We start from the raw sequence: 17,421 nt of genomic DNA on the forward strand, positions 1-17,421 counted from the left end.
TTCAGTTGGACATAGAACTTGAAGATACTGTATCCAGTTTTCCTATTGATGCTACCTGCATAGCTAAAGCTACGGATAGGGACAGTACACTTGCTACAGTGCGTACTTATATCCGCAACGGTTGGCCTCTTCAGAGCAAACTTCCTGCCCACCTTGCACCTTATCATCGTCTGCAGCATCGTCTCACGACTCGTGCTGGAGTCGTACTCCTAGAAACAGGCACTATCTTCCGAGTGGTTATCCCACTTAGCCTACAGAAACAAGTTCTCGAATTATTACACCAAAGCCATTGGGGTATATCCAGAACGAAGCAACTAGCACGTCAACACTGCTACTGGCCCGGTATTGATGCCGCTATCGAAAAGCTCATCCGTCATTGTGAACAATGTCAAATAAATCAGAACGCCCCGTCTTCGGATCTCGCTTCATGGCCTCCTGCTACTACTCCATGGGAACGAGTTCACATCGATTTCGCAGGTCCTTTCCTCAATTCCATGTGGTTAATAGTCATCGATTCACTATCGCACTTTCCATATGTAGTGGATATGCATTCGACTACTACGACAGAAGCTACCATTCGTGCTCTTCAGAAAATATTTACTACAGAAGGCTTACCTCAAGTACTCATTTCGGACAACGGACCTCAATTTACAGCTACTGCTTTTAAGAACTTTTGTACATATAATGGCATTCGTCATATCCTAGCACCGCCTTTTCACCCGCAATCTAATGGTGAAGCTGAACGCTTTGTACAAACATTTAAGAGAAGTATGAAAAAAGCTGTCTCTTCAGGCTTAACTAAAGACCAAGCATTGCTCCAACTCTTAAGCAACTACAGAACTCTGCCCGGCGCTGATAATATCACTCCTGCACAGAAGCTCCATGGACGACCTCACAGAACTTTACTTTCTCTGTTGCAGCCTCTTCCGGCCCAGCCTCAGACCTCACCAACGAAGTTCTCTGTCAACGACAAGGTCTACACCAGGACATTCAAGTCAAACCCACTCTGGATACCTGGAGTCATCTGCAGATCGTTGGGTCATCGTCTCTACGAGATACAGACTACGGAGAAACGTATCTGCCGCCATCAAGACCAGATACGTCTGCGCTACCGCCCATGTCCAGCTATTGATTCTATTGCTAAGCCAGATAAATCTATTGCTGAACGAGCTTTAGACCATTTAATAACCATGGGTTCCTTTCAGGACGAGGCAGCGCCACTCCGCCCAGTCCCAGCTCCGGACAATACAACAGAGACATCAGCGGCTCCGGCCCAGCATCGCAGCCGCCGCCAGCGCCGCCGCCGTTTCACGCCGTACCGGCGTATTTAGGAGGGGAGGGTGTTGTATGTCCGTCGCTCCCTTCTCGATCCGCCAGCCAGCTCCACGCGCGCCAGTGTGTTATTCTTCGAGCCTCGACGCGCTGCCCTCAGTGCGCGTGCCTGGAACGTCGTGTGTGCTATATAAAGGAGCTCCTAGCCTGTCCCGCACCACCCACTTACCCCGGTGTCCAGCTCCAGAATACACCCTACGTCGAGCACGGAGGCTACTCCTCTTGAAAATGTGCTTCGGCCAGGTGGACTGAATTTCTGGCAGTAAGAGGTCTCACCTCGGGTCACCGCTCCTCTTGCCTGTTCCGCTGTCCATGTCCAGTCTTACCATTATATGCCACTATCATTCCCTAGCTAATGCAAGCTCCCATTATCAACTTAGTTTCGCTAAGTAGGAACTTTTCAGTCATTGAGCTTACGTTAATGAACTCAGACACTTCAACTAGGAAGGACACTCTGAGATATTTACGTCAGTGCTTCTGATAGTTTTCGACTATCAAGAACTTTTCATGTCACAAGGACTATCTTTCCGAGATAGTAGTGAATGTGAATACTCCAACGTGTATATAGTGTACAAAGACAGACTCTTTCTTCAAATTCATAGTTCATTTTGCTTCGAGATAACTTTCAGTTTTGTTAGTGTAAATATTGTAATTTTACATGTGAAGCAAATAAAGAAGTTGTGTTTTTCTAAACCCAACCTTGTTTACAACAAACCGAACAACTCTTCCTTCTGCAGTAGCATACACTTCCACAGTTAAATCACTTCTCTGACGCAGATCTGTAGGTAAGCGGCTATTACGTATAAACCTTAGCAACCACCCCAACATGCGGACAATTCTTATAAAATTAGAGAAGTATTTGAAATACCAGTCTTTTTGGTTCTCTGAAACCAAACAGTTAACATTCACAATAGCTGGGGTTCTAACCTTTTCCATGTTGATCTCATCTTCTTTGGGATCATCATTGCGAGCAAACCACTTTCCTGGTGATTCCTTCAACCATGCAGGTCCCTCCCACCATCTAGAAGCAACTAATTGTTTAGCTTTGCAGCCCCTGGAAGGTAAATCTGCAGGGTTAAGTTCCCCTGGGACATACTTCCAAGATTCAGAGTAAGTGATTTTCCTTATTTCATCAACTCGATTTCTGACAAAGACTGTCTATTTGTTTCCCCTGGTAATCCATGCAATTACTGTAGTAGAATCGCTCCAGAACAAAGTCTTCACATTTTTCCATCCCAATCCGTCCAGAACTGACTTCGCAAGCCTTGCTCATATAGTTGCAGCAATAAGCTCCAAACGAGGCATAGACATCTTCTTTATAGGAGAGACTCGTGTCTTGGCCGCCAACAGATGAAGCTGAACGTTGTCGCTTGTCTCTACCCTGAGGAAAACTACTGCAGCATATGCCTTTTGATTGGCATCACAAAAGGTGTGTAAAGTGCATTCCTCTATATTCACAGGTTCCTGTACCCATCGGGGGATGCCTATTTCTTCTAAATGAGGGAGTTCTTCATACCATGACAGAAATTCTTTCTTGATAGTATCGTCAAATTCTGTATCCCAATCAAATTCCATCTTCCACATTTTCTGTAGGAGCAATTTAGGAAGCAACATAACAGGGCAACTAAAACCTATAGGGTCAAACACTTTGTGAGAGATCGACAGGATTGTTCTCTTGGTAATGGTGTCAAAAAGAAAATCTCTAATCCAACTCATGTTAACTTTGAGTTCATCCCTTTCTCGATTCCACAACAAACACAGTACTGCAGAATAAGAGTTATCATGAGCACTCGGACACTTGTCACTTGTCCATTCCCAACCCCTAAGCTCGAATTTGGCCTTTGCCATGACTTTGACCGATTCTGACATAAAGGCATTGAGCTCAGCTTCAGTGTCCACACTAGAAACAACATTATCAACATAAAAACTGTGCAGTAACTTTTCTTTAAGAGAATGATTTGAATCCTCTTCCCTCAATAAGTGGTGTTCGATTACAGATCCTAAGCTGAAAGGACTACACTTTACACCTAAAAACCACTCTTGCATGCCGGAATACCCTAACCTCCAGTTTTTCATAACAGTTCCGCTATAAAAAGCAGAGGAAGTTCCTGTCTTCATGGTGAATACCAATCTGTAAAAATGCTCTTTTAATATCAGCAACCACTCCTATCTTCTTTTCTCTAAATCTTAACAGCACATTTGGGATGAGTTCAATCAGATTTGGACCAGTTTCAAGCCATTGATTTAAAGATGGAGAACTGAATAGTTTTGCCGAAGCATCAAAAACAGGTCTGATTCTGGTAGTTGCACTGTTTTCCTTTACAACTGGTCTATGCGGTGGGTAGTGACAACAATGAACACGTTCAGATTCAGGCACTTCTTCTATAATTCCCTCAGCCAACCAATCTTCGAACACTTCATTGTAATCTCGAAGAAGGTCTTCAGATAATTTCTTCCTCATCGAACCCAGTCTTCTTTCAGGAAGATTCAGGTTTGATGGCAAGGCGGGATGCCCCTCAGTCCAAGGTAGCCGAACTTGGTATCGACCTTCTTCTGTGCGATGAACACTTTGGAGGAAATGATCTTTCACTGCAATTTCTCGTTCCTTCTTCGTAACTTTCTCGACAGGGTCCGAAATGCCTATTACATCCAACCTCCACAAATCAGTAATAGGCCTACTTGCCTCTTTAATAAACATGGAAGTAACAAGCAAGCCTTCATTTTCTTCACTTCTCTTGGTATTAGGAATCTTTCCCATCAAAGTCCAGCCTAACAATGTCTCTACTGAAACTAAACCACACGACAGCACTTCTCTTCTTCCTGTTAAAAGTTTGCCAGCCACGTCCGCCCCAATATGTATTTCTATAGGCCCCAAACTTTCCTCATTATCAGTGATATCTATCTTCAATTTCTTTAGCTCGTTCATCCATTCCCCTTCCGTAACAGGTGAAATGTCTCCACAGATCACTTCTTGGTCTAAAGCCTCAAAATTACACCGAAATTCATCGTTCAGGTCCCCTACACGTACCCTGTAAACTTCATGCTCATTCCGTTGCGTTGTTACACCACCAAAAAGAGAATGTGAGATGATCTCCTTTCGTAGTGAAGTGTAACCCATCTTTAAAGTCGTCTTTCGCAAAATGTATGACTTCTGGGAGCCTGTATCCATTAAAGCACGAACACATTCAGTCTTTTTATCAGATCTTACATTTACACGAAGAGTTTGTAAGAACACCTTGGGCGAAGCGGAAACATTTGCCAAAGTGATTTCCTGAGTTGCATTTTCTTCACTGCTGCTAACTGCTTTGGGGACATGTTTTTCTAACAACTGTCTGCACATTAAAACAACATGCTTCCCACCACAAATTATACATTTTATGTTTTTTGCCTTGCAATTCTTTACCATATGCCCTGACTTCAGACATATATAACAACACCCCTTTTCCCTTAACAGTTTCTGTTTACTTTCCATTGACATTTTTCTAGCGGAAAAGCAGTCTGCACTGGTATGATGACCCTCACAAAACACACATTTGTCATCCTTACGTTGATTTGATGTTAATAACCCCATAGCTGCAGGAATGTTGTCGTCTGAATCCTTCCCCTTGTTCTTCAGTTTTTCTTTTGCCCCTTCACACTTTAAGTCAAACCCAGATGTAGCGAGGTTTATTCTCTGTTCACCCTCCACCTCCGACTTTAGGAATTTCATTAACCCCTCCAGACGGTCTTTCGCATTTGTAGCGGAGGTGAATGGAACACTGCGTTGCCAAATTCTTAATAAGTCTTCGGGGAGGTACGATTCAACAAGGGGAAATAACATAGAGGCACACTTGTCCGTTGTGACACCAAGCGATTCTAGTGACCTCAACTGTGTTTCCAACTGATCATAAAGTTGAGACAATGCAATTCTGGATTTGGATTGCGAGGCCTTGTGTAAAACTAACCTCAACAGTTCACGTACATAAACCTCCACAAGAAGATCTTCTTGGCCAAAACGAGATTTTAGGCTTTCAATTGCTTTGCTGTAATTTATTCGTGTTGGGGGGAAGCTCCCAACCACCTGTCTAGCACGTGATCTTTTTACTGTTGCCTGTATTAAATATTGAAATTTATCCTCCACAGCTATTTCGGGATCTTCATCTATTTTTGAGAACTGACTCCAGAATGGTAACCACTCCTTTAAATCCCCTCCAAAAGTGCGGAATTCTAACTTCGGCAACTTGAATTTTTTGGTTCGTTGGTTGCTAGACCTACTAGCAACACTACCTGCTTCATATTCAGTTTGTTGAACCTGTATTCCCGAAATACGCAATTTAAGGTCCAGATACTTTTTCTGATACTCATCAGCCCCTTCCATTTCCTTGTCAATATCAGCTTCGTCATCGTCTAATAACAAATCGAGCACTTTCGAATTTAGTTCGTTCACAATCGCTATCTTACTTTCTAACAAGGTGGATAATGATTGAAGTTCCGTAATATTAACATTTTCCTCTTCAGTCAAATCACTAACCTGTTTAACAATTTTCGTAAACGAAGTCCTTGTCGCTCTCCTATGCTTCAGTAATTTATCGAGGCTTCCGCGCTCCATGTTCCTCGTGGGGACGATGATTCTTCCTTCTTCAAGTCGTAAATGTCCTGTCACGGTCGCCACTAAATGTTGTGTAATACGATTACACGTAGGAACATATTTAAGGAAGTCTTACAATTGGTTTGCACTGAATTGAATGTTAGAAACGCTTCTTTATACAGCTCACATCACTTTACCAAAACATAGCGCCCATTACTCGCTTCCACTGTTTTTTTTTTTTTTTTTTTTTTTTGTCCAGCATGTGGCACTGCCAGCAAATGGCTGACAGTATTGACAGCAAAGCCTGATGCAACATCATCTTTAACTTTTTCGTAGCTTATAAATTCTTCTTTCACCAGAATGAATACTCTCCCTCCTACCATTCCTATCCTACCTCTACGATACACCCTCCAGTTCCGTGAGAATATTTCTGCATCCATTATATCATTTCTCAGCCATGATTCAAATCATATTACAATACCATGTCTGGTAAGTATGTATCTATTAAATTACTTCATTCTATTCCTTTCTTTACAATACTTCTACAGTTAAGCACTAACAGTTTTAGGTCATACCTCTTGATTTACAGTTCCCTGTTCCCTTAACACCGCTCCCTAGGCCACCCTGTTCCCTGAATGTACCTCCCTACAACCCTTATAAACAAATGTACCACTGCGGTTTAAGTGAAGTTAAGCTGAAAACTAGAAAAGCAGCTGGAATTGATAAGGTTTCGGGGGATATACTAAAGACAATGGGTTGGGATATAGTACCATATCTGAAGCACTTATTTGATTATTGTTTGCATGAAGGAACTTTACCAAATGAATGGGGAGTTGCTATAGTAGCCCCTGTATATAAAAGAAAGGGTGATAGACATAAAGCTGAAAATGACAGGCAAGTCAGTTTGACATGCATTGTATGTAAGCTTTCGGATATTAGACTTGTTTGCGAAATTAATAACTGGTTTGATAGAAGGCAGTTTGGGTTTAGGAAAGGTTATTCCACTGAAGCCCAACTTGTAGGATTCCAGCAAGATACAGCAGATATCCTGGATTCAGGAGGACAATCGGTCTGCACGGCGATTGACCTGACTAAGGCATCTGATAGAGTAGATCATGGAAGACTACTGGAAAAAATGAGTGCAATTGGACTAGACAAAAGATTGACTGAATGGGTGGCTCTGTTTCTAGAAAATAGAACTCACATAATTAGAGTATGTGAAGCTTTATCTGTCCCTGTAAAAATTAAGAGGGGAATTCCTCAAGGCAGTAGTATTGGACCTTTATGTTTTCTTATATATATCAATGACATCTGTAAAGAAATGGAATCAGAGATAATGCTTTTCTCAGGTGATGTTATTCTGTACAGAGTAATAAATATGTTACACGATTGTGAGCAACTGCAAAATGACCTCGATAATGTTGTGAGATGGACAGTAGGCATTGGTATGGTGATAAACCAGGATAAAAGTCAAGTTGTGAGTTTCCCAAATAGGAAAAGTACTCTCATTTTTAATTACTGCGTTGATGGGGCTAAGGTTCCCCTTGGGGATCATTGTAAATACCTAGGTATTAATATAAGGAATGGTTTTCATTGTGGTAATCACATAAATGGAATTGTAAATAAAGGTTACAGATCTCTGCACATGGTTATGAAAGTATTTAGGGGTTGTAGTAAGGATGTAAAGGAGAGAGCATATTTGTCTCTGGTGAGACCTCAACTAGAGTATGGTTCCAGTGTATGGGACCCTTACCAGGATTACATTATTCAGGAACTCGAACAAAATCCAAAGAAAAGCAGCTCAATTTGTTCTGGGCGATTTCCGACAAAAGAGTAGCGTTATAAAAATGTTGCAAAGTTTGGGCCGGGAAGACTTGGGAGAAAGGAGACGAGCCGCTCGACTAAGTGGTATGTTCCGAGCTGTCAGTGGAGAGATGGTGTGGGAGGACATCAGTAGACGAATAAGTTTGAGTAGTGTCTTTAAAAGTAGGTAAGATCACAATATGAAGATATAGTTGGAATTCAAGAATACAAATAGGGGCAAATATTCGTTTATAGGAAAGGGAGTTAGGGATTGGAATAACTTACCAAGGGAGATGTTCAATAAATTTCCAATTTGTTTGCAATCATTTAAGAAAAGGCTAGGAAAACAACAGATAGGGAATCTGCCACATGGGCGACTGCCCTAAATGCAGATCAGTAGTGATTGATTGATCTCATAAGGTGTGCAGCCCTCCCCCATTATACAGTATTGCAGACGTAGTCCAATACTACCCAGCAACTGTAAAAGCTACCCCTGCTAGTTTTGCTATGCTACCGTTTAGGATATCTATGTTTTCATCGACCTCGAAAAAACTTCGAATATCAAATTCCAATATTGGTCATAATTTCTATACCGATGGCTCTAAGAATGCCCGTGGTGTAGGTGCTGCATTTTATTATGAACGAAATCAGCACATTGAACTATATAAACTGCACCCATATTTCCCTATATTCACAGCAGAACTCATTGCAATAAAACAAACACTACTGTATAAAAAAAGTCGATTCCAAATGCCAATATCTTCACAGATTCTCTATCAGTGTTACAATCTATCACGTCCTCAGTGGCGTATCCTGGAATCTCCACTGAGGCATGCAACTAGTAACCATGCAGTTAACACAATGTATTAAGTAAATTTCAATTCTACTCACCCTAATTACATGTAAGTGAACTCGAGCCAAACAGTTTTACTGTAAGTTCCTGGATTGAACGTGCGTACACAATTCTTGTTTTCTATTTTTAAATTTACGAGAGTCCGCCTCTGTGGTGTAGTGGTTAGTGTGATTAGCTGCCACCCCCGGAGGTCCGGGTTCGTTTCCCGGCTCTGCCACGAAATTTGAAAAGTGGTACGAGGGCTGGAACGGGGTTAACTCAGCCTCGGGAGGTCAACTGAGTAGAGGTGGGTTCGATTCCCACCTCAGCCATTCTGGAAGTGGTTTTCCGTGGTTTCCCACTTCTCCAGGCAAATGCCGGGATGGTACCTAACTTCAGGCCACGGCCGCTTCCTTCCCTCTTCCTTGTCTATCCCTTCCAATATTCCCATCCCCCGCAAGGCCCCTGTTCAGTATAGCAGGTGAGGCCACCTGTGCGAGGTACTGGTCATCCTCCCCAGTTTTGTCCCCGACGCAGAGTCTGAAGCTCCAGGACACTGCCCTTGAGGCGATACAGGTGGGATCCCTCGCTGAGTCCGAAAAGCCGAGGGAAAAGCCAACCCTGGAGGGTAAGCAGATTAACAAGAAGGAGAAGAAGAAGATTTTTTTGCTACGGGCTTTACGTCGCACCGACACAGATAGGTCTTATGGCGACGATGGGATAGGAAAGGCCTAGGAGTTGGAAGGAAGCGGCCGTGGCCTTAATTAAGGTACAGCCCCAGCATTTGCCTGGTGTGAAAATGGGAAACCACGGAAAACCATCTTCAGGGCTGCCGATAGTGGGATTCGAACCTACCTTCTCCCGGATGCAAGCGCGCCTCTACACGCACGGCCAACTCGCCCGGTAAAGAAGAAATATACGAGGGAAGGTAGAGGTCTCCCGGCTTGAACTATTTGAATCTTTTCATCAAACGAACGGCCAGTAAACTGATTTACAATTATATCCGTTTTAGACTCATCCATCGTTAATACCACAATAAGCGCAAAATATAATAAAAGACCGAAAACGACGAATAGCACAGGAACAGCACACACAGAATGAACTCACTAATCAGCAAAACACACAATGAATTAACTCACTAGTTAGCCACAACTGAAGCACTGGAGGAAAGTCACCTCAGTGGCATTGGTCAGTTTCGTCACGTTGGGTTCTCGCTGGGGGATAATCTGTGGGTCCCGTTCGCTGTAAACATGTCGACTTTCTCCAAGTTGCTAACAGATGGCAGAGGGTAGCACGGGTATGGGGTGACAAATTCTGACCAAGTTTCAATTGCAGCGACATCGTTCGGAGGGTTTCAGAACTACGTCTGCCACCGAATGCAATTTTAAGATTGAATGCCTTGCATCCTTAACTCCGCCATGCTGTCTCTTTCTTCCTAGAGAGGAGTAGACGGCGAGACTACACCAGCACCACACGTAGTCAAGCAACGGAACTAGTACAGTTGCGCGGACCTTTTGAACTTCTGAGAGATGAAATCGTTAATATTTGACTTAAAACAACCTAAAATCGTACATCAGACAGTTCTTTGTGTTATCATAACGCATGCAGTGAATGACTTGCATTCAAGGAGAATACGCCCGTGCACGTCCTCTAGATTCACACTTAATTGCTATGTATATAATGTTAAGCAGCTACTATATGACTTACATCATTATGGTGTACAGATTACGATTATATGGATTCCGGCGCATAAAAGCATTCCAGGTAACGAAAAAGCGGATAAAGCTGCCAAATAAGCTTCACTGCACACCACCCCTCCAATGACATTTATGACTCCAATAACTAATTTAATTCCAGTACTAAAGTGTAATCAAACATCATTATGGTAACAGTTCTGGAATGAAACCCCTAGTATAAAAGGGAAATTCTATCACAGAATCCAACCCTCCCTGCCTACTAAACACTGGTATCAACGAACAACATACACACGACGTCATATAATCAATATTATTCGGGTAAGTTTCAACCATGCTCGTACACCCCTGTATAAATACCGTTTCAACATTGTCAACCAGCCAATATGTCAATGTGGTTCAACTGAGGCGGATTCAAACCATATCATTTTACAATGTCCGTTATATAATCCTGCTCGAACACGTTTCCTTACAAGCCTAATACGTTTACGAATCCCTCTTCCAACAAGTGTTGATTGTATTGTATATGACCCGACCCCGGAAATAATATACATATTGAACAGATTTCTGGATGATGCTAAAATCATACTATAAGTTATTCCAACAGTTTAACTTTCTCATTAATAGTTGAGTCATAAACAACTTATTACTTCTCATTTGTCTTCTCTGCCGATTCTAGATTTGCTTCGGTTCTTTTATTTGATATACCTATAGCTACAGCAGCTACTACGACCCTTGTTTGCACTGCTACTGTCATTTGTTCGTTCTAACACACGTGATTTGGTGCGTTGTTCTTTGGTTAACCTGATCAAAATTCATTATGTAAGGAGTAGGGTATCACGTCGTTCGTAATGACACACGTTACTGGTACGTTTCACACATTCCTTGAGCAATACCTACATCTCAGCCCTCTGATTTGTGTCTCCCCTCCTCATCAAAACTATCTCCTTTAGTAGTTGATTTATATTCTATGTTCTTCCCAATTGTAGATCCAGTCATGTACGTATTGTAGCAAGACGCCAAGATGGATCACTTCGGCGTGAAGAATTAGTACCTCGTGTCCACGTGCTTACGCCTAGGTTTATTCACCCTTATACCCATACTACGTAGATTTTCCCTGCTGCTAGTGATAATATTCTTCTTCTTGCAAATACTTTACGTCGCACCGACACAGATAGGTCTTATGGCGACGATGGGACAGGGAAGGGCGGGGAGTGGGAAGGCAGCAGCCGTGGCCTTAATTAAGGTACAGCCCCAGCATTTGCCTGGTGTGAAAATGGGAAACTACGGAATACCATTTTCAGGGCTGACGACAGTGGGGTTCGAACCCACGATCTCCCGAATACTGGATACTGGCCGCACTTAAGCGACTGCAGCTATCGAGCTCGGTACTAGCGATCATCGTGTTAACGTCCTATCTGCATAGTTACATTAATCCCACATGTTAATGTGTGATCCCCATATGGTACTTATCAACAAGTTTACAGTTTTTCACAGATATGTAAATTGTGAGATAAAGTCTTTATTAATCATCATAAATCGTGGTTAATAGTGTCGTGAAGTGTTTCATTCTCAAAAGTATTCTTCCCCTGTGGGTGGGCCCCAGGGGCTCTGAACTTTGGAGCGTGGGTTGGCGACCACGGGGCCCTCAGCTGAGTCCTGGCATTGCTTCCACTTACTTGTGCCAGGCTCCTCACTTTCAACTATCCTGTCTGACCTCTGTTGGTCAACTCTTGTTCTTTTCCGACCCCGACGCTATTAGGTTTGCGAGGGCTAGGGAGTCCTTCATTTTCACGCCCTTCGTGGCCCTTGTCTTTCTTTGACCGACATTTTCATTTTTCGAAGTGTCGGATCCCTTCCGTCTTTCTCTATGATTAGTGTTATATAGAGGATGGTTGCCTAGTTGTACTTCCTCTTAAAACAATAATCACCACCACCACCTGTGGGTGGGGGCGGTAGAATAACACCCATGGTATCCCCTGCCTGTCGTAAGAGGCGACTAAAAGGGGCCTCAGGGGCTCTGAACTTTGGAGCGTGGGTTGGCGACCATGAGGCCCTCAACTGAGTCCTGGCATTGCTCCCACTTACTTGTGCCAGGCTCCTAACTTTCATCTATCCTATCCGACCTCTTTTGGTCAACTCTTGTTCTTTTCCGACCCCGACGCTATTAGGTTTGCGAGGGCTAGGGAGTCTTTCATTTTGATGCCCTTCGTGGCCCTTGTCTTTCTTTGACCGATATCTTCATTTTTCGAAGTGTCGGATCCCTTCCATTTTCCCCTCTGATTAGTGTTATATAGAGGATGGTTGCCTAGTTGTACTTCCTCTTAAAACAATAATCACCACCACCACCTGTGGGTGGGGGCGGTAGAATAACACCCATGGTATCCCCTGCCTGTCGTAAGAGGCGACTAAAAGGGGCCTCAGGGGCTCTGAACTTTGGAGCGTGGGTTGGCGACCATGAGGCCCTCAACTGAGTCCTGGCATTGCTCCCACTTACTTGTGCCAGGCTCCTAACTTTCATCTATCCTATCCGACCTCTCTTGGTCAACTCTTGTTCTTTTCCGACCCCGACGCTATTAGGTTTGCGAGGGCTAGGGAGTCTTTCATTTTGATGCCCTTCGTGGCCCTTGTCTTACTCTGGCCGATATCTTCATTTTTCGAAGTGTCGGATCCCTTCCATTTTTCTTTTTGAGTAGTGTTATATAGAGGATGGTTGCCCAGTTGTACTTCCTCTTAAAACAATAATCACCACCACCACCACCTCAAAAGTATTGGAACTGGGTGTTAGTAAAATACCAAGCCCAATCAAAGATCAAGAGGAAGAAGAAGTATACTTCAGACAAACAGATATGGAATGTCCGGTAGAGGAAAGTGAACATTTCCGACACATTTTACTCTTTGAGTTTAACCGAGGATCCAGTGCAGCAAGAGCTGCGAGAACAATTTGTGAAGTGTTAGGGAATAAATCAATTGTTGAAAGAACAGCACAAAAATGGTTTTCCCGCTTTCAAGCCGGACGATTTGACTTGCCTGATGATGCACGTTCTGGAAGACATTCAGATTTTGACGAAAATCGCTTGAATGAGTTGCTTCATGAGAATCCTCGTCAAACAACGCGGAAAATGGCGCAAGTTTTTGAATGTGATCAGTCAACTATTGTACCATCTGCATTCGATGGGTAAGTTATAAAAATTGGGTATATGCGAAACACATGTGCTAAGTGACAGTAACAAAAATCAACGATTTTTGCTTGCGCGGCACCAGTTTGCTTATGATAGGCACGAAGCATTCCTTTCAATCATTGTCACCGGTGACGAGAAATGGTGCCTGTATGTCAACATGAAGGAGAGAAAAGAGTGGCTCAGCACATCAAAGAAACCAACTCCCTGTGCCAAGGACAGTGCCCATCCACAGTAAATCATGTTGTGGGTTTGGTGGAACAAAGATAGCATTCTTCACCACGAACTTAATCCGAAAAACGTAACGATTACCTTTGCTGTGTATAATGATCAGCTAAGACGGCTTGCCGTTCTTACTGACAACAAAAGACAAAGACTTAACTGCAATTGTATGCCGTCTTCTTTTATTACACATTTTCCCTCCATTTCTGCTTTTTGGGCTTTCTTATAACTGGACAGAAGCATCGCAAGTATACTGCAGTCTGGGGGATATAGAGATGAATACACTGTAGTCTCTGAGAACGTTTACATGTAAGAATTTTGAACCATATCAATATCCACACAGTTTTAAAAGTCCCCTATTTACATTAAGGCGTAAAGTGGAGCGAGTGTTTTGCCAAACATCTTTAATTTCAACATGCCCCGCTCTCTACGATGATTCTCTCGCAGACGTTGGCACCGCTGCTACTTCTAGTGTATTATTTACTAACTGTATGGTTTATCCTAATTCGCACAAAACGGAGCGATCACGTTTACGAAAACACGTATTTCCATCCTTATCGACATATTTTGCATAAAGCTCAAGTTACTGACTTGAAAATATTTCATACACATCGCTGATCTGTTCGTAGAAAACGGCCTGTGTGTGGGATAAAAGAATCCATTTACTGTAAATATCAGGATCCTTAGGCAATCGAAAACAAATTACATACGGTGTCCTACTTTTACAGAAATATCGTATTTGCTTATAGGCTCCAGCATTGCACATTTATCTAGTATTACTATAAAGCTAACACAGACAGCACAATAATGGAAATATTGGTACAAATGTACAAGCCTGGAGAGTATCTTGCATTCAGACATACGACGTTGCAGTCAGCTGAAAGAACAAGCTGCGGCGCTGCCGTCCATGACTCGCCATGGCTGTGGTTCCATTCACTGTGCGGTCCGCTCTCGAGCTATATTAGTACGCTACAACAATCTTAGATTGATGAGATTGTTAACAGCTTGCTGTTGTAAGTACAAACTTGATATGCTTAAACCAAGTTCTGGGTATACATTTGGAGACCCATTAGGGGAAAAAGTGAGGGGCACATATAAAAGCGGGTGAGTGACAGCGTTCTGCGCAAAGCGAGACAGATGTCACCGCACTGCGTTCATGAACTCTCCGTCTCTTCCAGGGACAGCAGTGGGCTCGTCATTTGGTAGGCATGAGTGACTCGGAGGTAAATAAGCTTGTAGATTACAAGTTTTCTCTTTGCCACCCGTATATAACAAGAATACAGCAAATAATACTAATACTTAGGGTGAACTCGAGAAAAACCGCACGAGCCTCGAATTGCACGCATGAAAGAAAAAGGACCAACTGGCGAACATGGGATACGGCGCAGCTAGTGCTTCCCCGCCTTCTTACACGCTGTTCACAACCTCCCGCTCTGATAAAAGTTCCCACTAATGTATGAATTACTGACTTGACGTAAAGGTATTTAGGCCTATAACAAACATCTTCCCGAAATCCTGTCGTCTGTCTGTAATGACTATCAACCACATAATTCCATCCAGCAAGTATCCATTAGAAAACTGAGGCACGTAAAGATCATTATTTGAAATATGTTGTTACTTTTAGAAAATAAAATAGATAGCACCAACTGAAAGCGCAAAGCGTTAGCCTTAGAGAACATTGTTCTCATCATTGTGGGATTAACTGCACCAGTTTGGTGCAGTTTGTAGTTCCTATGAATAGTCTAGAGCTGGCTGCAGGAGCTTCAACAACCGGGCATTTTAATAAACGAATGTAACAATATCAATAACGAAGGTTGCCGTAGATACGAGTGATTGCAGTGCGTAGAAGGTAAGGGCTGCACATTAAAACATAGTATTTCATAACACTGAATGAATATAGAACTGTACCATTAGGATAATGAACTACAGTAGTTGTAGGAGGTTTCACTTTCACGTGTTAACAGCGAGATGATATCCCTAATGCTTAGAGTAGCTTTACTCATGAGAATGGGTATCGAGGCATCTAGACCAGTGAAGTGTCCTTGTTTTTCTTACAAGCGTTTAGTGTACCTTAATAGTTATAATTTTCTCACAAAATAGACACAGATTTCCCCATGCCAGGTACCACCCGCCCTGTGGTTGGGGGCAGTAGAATAACATTCATAATATCGTCTGTCTGTCGCAAGAGGCGACCCAAAGGTGTCCCAGGGACTGAAATATGGGAGCGTGGGTTGGCGTCCATGGGGCCCTTATAAGAGTCGCGGCATTGCTTCCATTTACTTGTGCCAGGCTATCAATTCTATCTTATCACACTTGGTCATCTCTTGATCTTTTACGGCCCCGAGGCTTATTACGTTGCGAGGACTAGGAAGTCATTCATTTTCACGCCCTTCGTGGCCCTTGTCGTTCTTCGATCAATATCTTTATTTTTGCAAGTGTTGGATCCCTTCCCTTTTTCCCCCTCTGATTAGAATTGTGGATGGTTGCCCTCTTGTACTTCCTCTTAAAACGACAGTCACCACCATCATCACCTAAAGTAATCCCTCTGTGGGTGGGGGCGGTAGAATAACACTCACGGTATTCCCTGCCTGTCGTAAGAGGCGATTAAAAGGGGCCCCAGAGGCTCTGAACTTTGGAGCGTGGGTTGGCGGCCACGGGGTCCTTAGCTGAGTCCTTGGCACGGCTTCCACTTAATTGTGCTAGGCTCCTCACTTTCATCTATCCTATCCGACCTCTCTTGGTCAATTCTTGTTCTTTTCTGACCCCGACGCTATTAGGTTTGCGAAGGCTAGGGAGTCTTTCATTTTCATGCCTTTCGTGGCCCTTGTCTTCCACTGACCGATATCTTCATATTTCGAAGTATCGCATTCCTTCAATTTTTTCCCTCTGATTAGTGTTATATAGAGGATGGTTGCCTAGTTGTACTTCCTCCAAAAACAATAATCACCATCACCACCATCACCTAAAGTAACAGTTTCCAGAACTGCGCGTGTAGGTACACCCCGTTATACGAATACTGACAACAACAAAAAGCAAAGATATTAAAATTCACAGATAAATGACAATTTAGATACAACCCATACATAAGAGTTTCTAAAACAGAATTCTTCCAAGTCCAAACAGAACAAAATCTTATACAACACAAAATGTTTTAAAACAATTCGTTAAGAAATTTCTGTCAATTCCCGTCCCCTAGGTCTCTTTGCAGTCTCTGTATCCATCAATGTTCTCTTTGGTATTCCCTCCCCTGGTGTTATCATCATGTGTCCAAACAATTTCACCTTTGCATTATCAGTTTCTTCTTGAAGTTTATACACTCTCACGCTTCTCCGTATTTCCTCGTTTCGTATTGTATCTCGTCTTGTCTTTCCCTGTACGCTCCTCCAGAACCTCATTTCAGCTGCTCGTACGTTATTTTGGTTCCGCTTAGTCAACGTCCAGACTGCTGAAGCATAGGTCAGTACACGTTTAAAATAGGGCGAGTATAAAACTTTCTTGCACTTAATTGGCACATCTTAGTTCCATACAATGTCTCTCACACACTGGCAGAAACTTACAAACTGCTGTGATCTTAAACCAATTTCTCCATCCAAATTTACATCTTGTGACATCATGCTGCCCAAATATTTAGAATTTTTCACAACTTCAAGAGGTTCACTTCCTATTTTAATCACTCCCCTGAATTTTCTATTACCTCTCGTCATGATCAAAGTCTTGCTTTTCGCAGCACTAATCTTCATTTGATGTAAAATTAACTTAAATGTACATATCCTAAGCAGTGGCTGAATCGTT

The sequence above is a fragment of the Anabrus simplex genome, chromosome 1, assembly GCF_040414725.1.
Source record: "Anabrus simplex isolate iqAnaSimp1 chromosome 1, ASM4041472v1, whole genome shotgun sequence".
NCBI lineage: Eukaryota > Metazoa > Arthropoda > Insecta > Orthoptera > Tettigoniidae > Anabrus > Anabrus simplex.